Source organism: Zalophus californianus, chromosome 16, assembly GCF_009762305.2.
Source record: "Zalophus californianus isolate mZalCal1 chromosome 16, mZalCal1.pri.v2, whole genome shotgun sequence".
NCBI classification, from domain to species: Eukaryota; Metazoa; Chordata; class Mammalia; order Carnivora; family Otariidae; genus Zalophus; species Zalophus californianus.
In genome coordinates this window covers 8,549,792-8,557,723 of record NC_045610.1, presented here as the reverse complement: position 1 = coordinate 8,557,723, position 7,932 = coordinate 8,549,792, and the positions used below count along the sequence as shown (strand labels likewise).

Genomic DNA, 7,932 nt, shown 5'->3' with positions numbered 1-7,932 from the left:
GTTTGGTAATTTGTGTCCCTGCTGAGTCAGCAGCGACTTAGAGTTGACGTGTATTTTATTACAAGAGATTTACAGGTAAACAGCTAAGTCACAGGGCTTAACCTACCCCTCCCCTGGCTTTTCACTCCTACGCTGCTTACCTACAGCTAGACCACCTGAATCCTTGTCCTTCAGCTGAACTAGAAGCACCAGCTCCTCTTGTACTTGAAAATGCCTTCTTTGAAAGCTGCTTTCAGTTTATGGCTTAGCCTCAGATATGAGCTCATGGACAAAAAGTACAAGACACACAAGGAAACAGTCCTCGAGGAGAGTGAGCAGATGAGAAACCAAACAATAAACCCAAGGAACGAGAAACAATACAAACAGAATATTAAATAAGTATGTTAAAATTGTTGAAAGAAGTAGAGATAAGGAAGTGAATCTCATGCAATAATAAAAAATGATCATTCGAAAAAGAGTTTTAAAAGAACCAAATCTTGCAAGCCTGCAAACAAAAAAAGATAACTAATATAATACAAAGCTCAGAATTTTGCCTAATGGAATATATTGTATGTGAAGGCAGAATTTGTTTTGTTGGCCTTGTTTAATGTTTAAGCCTTAGCACTTGGAATAGCACCAGCATATAGATAGATAGATAGATATACATAATCAATAAATACTTTTAAATATAATGAATAATAAATAAATTTGTAGGCTAAGTAGTAGAATTGGCAAAGATTAGTGAATTGGAAGATAGAACTAAAAAAAATCACACAAAACATGCAAAGAGATAAAACTTAAGAAAGAAGGATGGAAGGACTGAATGATGGAAGGACAGAAGGGAGAAAGGATGGAAAGGATGGACAGAAGGAAATTTAAGAAACCTGCACAAGGGAAAGCACTATTTCAACATCCACTTAATAGGGATTCCAAAAGAACAGAAATCTTTCTGAATTGAGCAGGGGCAATATTGAAAGGGATGCTCTTCAGTAAGTTTCCAGTGTTTACAATGTATAACGAAATCCTAAAAAAAAAAAAAATTAATAAAAGCTAAACCAGCAAAGAGAAAAATGGGGAAAAGCTATTAAGAGACAACTCAATAAAAAAAAAAGACCCAAAGGGTTGGTTAACATATGGGAAGATGCTTGGGCCCATTAGTAACCAGGAAAACTCAATTGAAAACAGTAATTAGATAGCATTATCTTTCCCATCAGATTGGAAATAATTAAATAATCTGATAACATCAAGTGTGGGGAAATGGCAACTTTTTATGCATTGCAGGGAAAAGTATAATTTAGAACAATTAATTTTGACATTAATTAGCCCAACTAAGGATGCGCACCCTACAACACAACAAATTTGTCTCTAGTTTCTACCCTAGAGAAATTTTCACATATGTATCCAAGGTCACATTTATAATGGAATTGATTGCCACATTGTGTAGAATCGTGATCGTGCAAACAGGCCAACTGCCTTGGGTGAGGGAAATCTACAGTTAAATGGTGACTTATTTCTATCATGAGATTGTTGTAGCAGCAAGTAAAATAAATGCACTAGACCTGCGTGTGTCAACGGAGGTAATTTCAAAGACACGTGAATGGAAAAAAATGCAAGTAGGCTAGATACATTAGGACAAAACAATACTTTACACTATTCAAAGAGACACGGCATATGTAGTAAATATATAAAAATGTGCATGAGAATAATATACATCTACTTCAAGGCAGTGGTTTTGTCGGGAGGAATAGGCAGAGCAGGGATGCGGAGACAGGGAGAGGAAGAAGGGGAAGTGAGATTTTAGCTCTGTTTATGTAGACTTTCAAAATATAAGTAGCAAAAATGGCAAAATGTTAACTCAAACTCAGTTATGTTACTGGTTGTGCTTTTCTGTGTCTTTAACATATTTAATAATTCAAAGTTACTTTTAAAAGAATGAGAGCAAAATAAATGACAATATGAAAGAATAAAAATAGTTAGAATAATCATATCCAATTAGCAATAATCACGCCTCGGATAAACCTCATTGGCTACGATACTGCCACTGCGCAAAGCTAAAATAATCATATCCAAATAATATTTTCAAGTCAGCAAATATTGAGAATTTACAATGTTATAGATCCTTGCCAAAATGTTACAGATCATGTTGGAAAATTTAAATGACTATGGACAGTAAAAAAGTGATTACTACCATTAATTATTTGTTGTGAAATGAAGCACGAGGAAAATAGTAGATAAAGATTATATGAAAGAAGGGAGAATGGAAATTGAAAAAAAAATAATGGCAGGTTTATTTCTTACTGTGTTCAGGGGAAGTATCAATACATTACCTTCAGATTTTGTTAACAAAAGCTAAGTTCAGTATATGTGGTAAAAGACCTAAGGTGACAGCTAAAAGCATATGAATAGAAGGGATGAGTTCCAAATCAATACAAAGAAAAAAAGAGGGAACTCTGAAAGGCTTTATTAATTCAACTGAAGGCAAAGAGCATCAAACACAAACTAAACAAAGACAAAATACAAATATAAGTCATCCACATATTTGTGAGTAGGTTTAACTAACACTTTCAAGAATCTGAAATGTGATACAGAAAAAAATGAGTATTATGCTATTTATACGAGACCTCTCACTGCCACTAAAAAACTATACTTGCAGTTCTAAAGCAAAAGAACAGAAGGATATACCCTGCAAAGAGAAATGAAACAGAGCAAACAAATCAACAGCAACAGAAAAAAACCACCACCAACAATAAGGCAGAAAGGAGCAAAAGAGTAGGAAATTGGTATAGCAATAATAACTTCACATAAAACAGAAAGCAAACTAAAAACATTAAGAAGTATAGAAAAAAACATAAGTCATGTATAATGCCAAATGCTGGTAACAATCACTAATATTATTTGTACATGTGTGTCCAGAACTGGAATTCTATCAAACATGTTTTTATTATTTGTCTTAGCCATTTATTGACATATTAGCATTTCATCATTCCTGAAAGTTCTTCAGCACCATAGTGTCTACTCTTTTCTACCATATGGATGGTCTATCATTTATTTATTATTTTGGGGTTTGGGATCATTTTTTTAAGATCCTTTCTAAATTTTTTTGGTGGTATAAGTAGCATTGTAATGACACACTCTTGCATAAATCTGTATGTAGTTTTCTGCACTGTTTTCCATTTGCCTTTAGCAGACAAAGAGTAGAAGGAGCTGAATATATGTGGGTGGGAAACTATTTATATTTTGGCATCTTCAGGTTAACCTGTGTGATGCATGGCACAAAAGGGTTTGACCTGGTTAGATAGAGGGACAAACTTGATTTAACAAAATGTTTCCCTTCGCTGGTGGTAATGCCCGGAAAGAACAGGAAGAATCACGTTGGCCCTTTCTCCCAACAACTGGCTGGGTAGTTGCTTTGGTCCAGCTGCCAAGTCAAGTCAAAGTCTCTGCAGATACAGAGATGGAAATACAGAAGTCGGGTCCTCATGGAGCCCAGACACGTCGAAGAAGACATATCCAAGGACAGGAAGAACATGACAATTGCTGTAAGGGAAGGGCCAGATCACTCTGAGGTGGCTTTTCAGGACTCCATTTACCTTTTACTTAAATCAGGGGCAGACATTGCTAATATAATTGAATTATTGATAGTACTGATTAATACGTATAGAGCGTTACATTTTGGAAGTACTCTCTGTATATTTGCATTCTCTAGAAGCATTCTTTTAAATGTTTCTAAGATTATTGTGGTTTTTTGAAGAGCAACCTGTGCCTCAGTCTGACCTCCCAGTCTAATCCACCTGCACCACACATAAAGCCTCGAGCACAGCAAGACCCTAAGACTTCCACAGTTCACCCTGGACCTGTGTGACCAGCCCCGGGTAATGGATGCCCCAGTGATGTCCCACTGCAAGTGAACTTTATGAATGTTTCACCTGTCCTCATGCCCCTCCCCTTCTTGAGAATAGGGACTGCCCACTGATGACAAGCAGGGACATCCCAGGACACATTTGATATTTTGCTAATGAGATAGTTCCAGGAAATGCAAAGACCAGACCAGGATCGGAGCAAAGATAGAGAATTTTATCGCCACAGTGAATTTTTACTGCAACTCCCTTGCCTGCAAACAAGGCAGATGATGGGGTGAAAAAAAAAGCAAGCAGTACCAACAATGGCTTTGCCATACACACCCCGAAAATGTTGTCTATGCACTTGTAGACCGGCCTGCCAGAAACATGGGCAGCTCCGGTGACATGTTGGAGAAGACATTTACACACAACAAAGAGAGTTCTTGACTCATCGAAGCAGTGATTAAAACTGGTGAACAGCTGTTAGGGAATCTTAGGAAAATAATAATATTCTCATAATGTCCTGTAAACTAAAATCCAGTCAACAATCATCCAGGTATTTCTGAGCATCGACTATCATCGGCCCGAAAGGAAAGGCACACGTCGGACAATCCTGGGATATCAGATGGGTCAGGTGAACATAGGTGTTAGGGAATTTTTAAAAACCAGGGTAGCTGAATGAGCCACGATCAAAACACAGTCTATATTGGGGCTGAACTGATTAGCTTGCCAGGTAAGGAGAGCTGCATTGTGGTAATAATCTGGAGCAGGTTCAGCAAATCTCCCCAAATGTGCATGGGGTGGGGCAGGACATAAACAAAGGAGGATTCTGAAAAGTCCCCTCTGGCTGATGAGTGAGAATTGAAAAGTCTCCCTTGGGACCGATAGTTCCTACAGTTTGACATCCCTGGGGCATCCATTACATACGGTCCAGGGTGAACCGTGGAAGGCTCAGGTAGTCTTGGGGTCATGCTGCATGCAATGCCCTATGCACATTGCCCTGGAACTGAGCAGAGATTTCTTTTAGCACCCACAGGCAATGGGGAACTACTGAAGCCTCTTGATAAGAGCAGTAAATGATCAAGAGAGTATTTTAGAACTATGACGAACTTGATAGCCCATTGTTGTCCAATATGTACCTTCTATTTGTCATAAAGATATGACCAGTATAATACTGATGTCAGTTTCAGGAATGACATGTTTGTTTGAGCCAGTTTCCATCCCTTGGCTATGTTTTTGTGCCCTAATTATTGACGGATCTGGGACTACACCTGAAAGCGGATCCTGTTCACTATACATAGTATTCTAGAATTCTAACGTGGTAAGTAGAAGAATCTAGTACACACCTAGCACACATCAGTTCTCTTCCCTGCAATGGGAAAGGTAAGCTTGTGGGCGGGCCCCTCTAGGCTGGGGCAAGTTCTGGCCAGTGCCCGGAGGAAATGGGTACAGGGACATCTAAGGCAGGAGGCTGAAGCAAGACTGAGGCTCCAGAGCATAGGGGAGGATGAGTACAAAGAATCCTAGAGAGATGCTAGCCAAAGTACAAGGTCATTCTTGGTGAGTAGGCGCGGGGCTGAGTGTCCATGGCTAGCAGCTGGGCTTTACGAAGCCCCAGAGGGCTCCAGCTTCCTGGAAAAGACCTGGGGGTTGGGGGGGGCTGAATCGTGATTTACGTACAGACTCTTCTTTAGACCAGACTGAACACCTCTTCAAAGGTCTTTTTTACGCATCTCGCATCCCCAAGCATCTGGCACATTGACTCATGAACTTGGATCCTCAGTGCCTATCAGTTACATTTTATTAAAAGGCCTCTTTCTTCCACAGTCAGAAACCAAAGGAGGCTGAAGGTCCAGGCTGAATTCGTAGTGTCAAAAAAAAATCTACAGTTAGCGCTTTCTCCCTTCCCATCACCCACACCTCAAATCCCGGCCTCAGGGGATGTTGGGTCCTTACCTGCTGGCTCTCTTCCTCCACTCAGCCTCCCCTGGGGATGTCTGTTCCCTGAAGATCCTGCTTCCTTTCAAAGGAACCGTGTCTCCTTTCTGGTTGCAAATCTAAACCATACCAGAACAAGGATTTATAAACACATCACAGCCGAGCTGAACAACGGCTTTCCATCAGAGATAAAAATGGCAACGTGGTTTTTCCACATCTGCCCTGGCTTGGGGCCAGCTCTGCTTCCGTGGGCATGGAAAGGCCTGGCTGGAGCCAGGTCTGAAGAGATGCGCCTGCCTGCAAGAGCACCCAAGGGAGCGGGCCCTGCTGCCCTGCCACCCAGCCCCCCGCCCCAACCCCAGGGCTGCAGCCTCTGAGGCACTGATTGGAAACTTTGAAGTCACGAATTCTTTATGATTACACACCACCCATGTGATTTGGGGCAACTCACTATTTTACCACCTTTATTGAAGTATAATTTACATACAATAAAATATGCCCATGTTAAGTATACAGTGCCATGAGTCTTGACAAATGTAGACCTGTGTTCCTACCACCATGATCAAGATAGAGAACACCTCCATGACCTTGAGTGGCTCCTCTCCTTGAGTGGCCCTTTACAGCCTGTCCCTACCTGAGCTCCAGCCCCAAGCATTCACCATGTCTGCCTTTTCCAGAACTTCCTGCAAATGACACCCTACAGTGTGCACTCTTGTATGTCTAGCTTCTTTAACCCATCCTTATTCACCTATGTTCTTGCATATAATAGTCTTTGGTTCTTTTTTCAATCCTAAGTCGTTTTTCACGGCATGGATATACCCAAATATTTACCTGCTGATGGTCATCTGTATCATTTCCAGTTTGGAGCTGTTCTTGAATAAAGGTGCTATGGACATTTATGCGCAAGTTTTAGTGTACACATTTTCAGGATCCATGGGTAAATACCTAATTGTAATTGTTGGGTCATATGCTAAGTGTATGTTTAACTTTATAAGAATTGATATCCATTAGCAAAGTTGGCAGTACCATTTTGCATTCCCACCAGTGATGTGTGAGTGTTCCATTTGCTCCATATAATCATCAACAGTTGGTAAGGTCAGTCTTTTTATTTCCTTTTAGCTAGTGTCTTTGTGGGTTTGTGTTCTATTTCCCTGGTGTTTAATGCTGTGGAGCATCTTTTTATGTTTGTTTGTTTGTTTAAGATTTTATTTATTACTTTGACAGAGAGAGAGAATGAGAGCGCAAGCAGGGGGAACTGCAGGGGCAGAGGGAGAAGCAGACTCCCCGCTGAGCAGGGAGCCTGATGAGGGGCTCGATCCCGGGACTGGGGCTCGATCCCAGGACCCCGGGATCAGGACCCGAGCTGAAGGCAGATGCCCAACCAACTGAGCCACCCGGACACCCCTCTTTTTATGTTCTTATTGGCCATTCATATAATTTCTTTTGTGAAGTGTTTAAATCTTTGAGAAAAGTCACTTTTACCAAGCCCTGAGGACCATGGGAACACTCTAGATCGGGAGCCAGAGGTCTAGGGCTTGAAACTTAGCCCTGTAAACAGCCATGGGACTTCGGGACTCGAGGTTATGGATGTCTTCCATTTACAACAGGAAAAATGACTAGATTATCCTTAAAGTATTTTTCTCTTCTCCAGAGACTATGGCTACAATCTCCTTTTTTTTTTTTTTTTTCATTTTTAAGGCAGGTGCATCCGTCGGACTCAAAGAAACACACAATCACAGAATGTGAAACTGGAAATGGACATTGGAGATCATTCAGCCCCTACGTGACTTCATGATTTCAAAGATTCTGATCAAAAATAAATTCAGTTTCACATGGCCAACAATTACAACAATGCAATGGCAAAGATGCAGATAATCCCAGGTGTCCTGGCTCTGGTAACTATTAATATGAGTTTGAGAAATAGGCATATATTCTGCCTCTCACTTCCGAGAAAATCCCTAGGAGTAAAACCTGGGCAAGGTGATTTTGTTTTGTTTTGTTTTGTTTCTTTTTACCCAAACTAGGAATTTCCATTTGCACCCTTGGCATTCACATGAGCAATAGAAGGCAGTTAATGTGAAGGATCTGGAGGGGTCCTGAGACCAGGCGTCAGTTTAGGGAAGCTTCTGCACCCTGGTTTTGCAGGTGCGCTCCCATTAAAACGCAAACCCAACAC

The 7,932-nt window shown here is 40.7% G+C and overlaps 1 pseudogene; it reads right to left on the bottom strand.

The window, feature by feature from the left end:
- Window positions 1–1,847: 1,847 nt before the first annotated feature.
- On the bottom strand, window positions 1,848–2,032 carry LOC113908411 (annotated as a pseudogene).
- Between the last annotated feature and the right edge of the window lie 5,900 nt (window positions 2,033–7,932).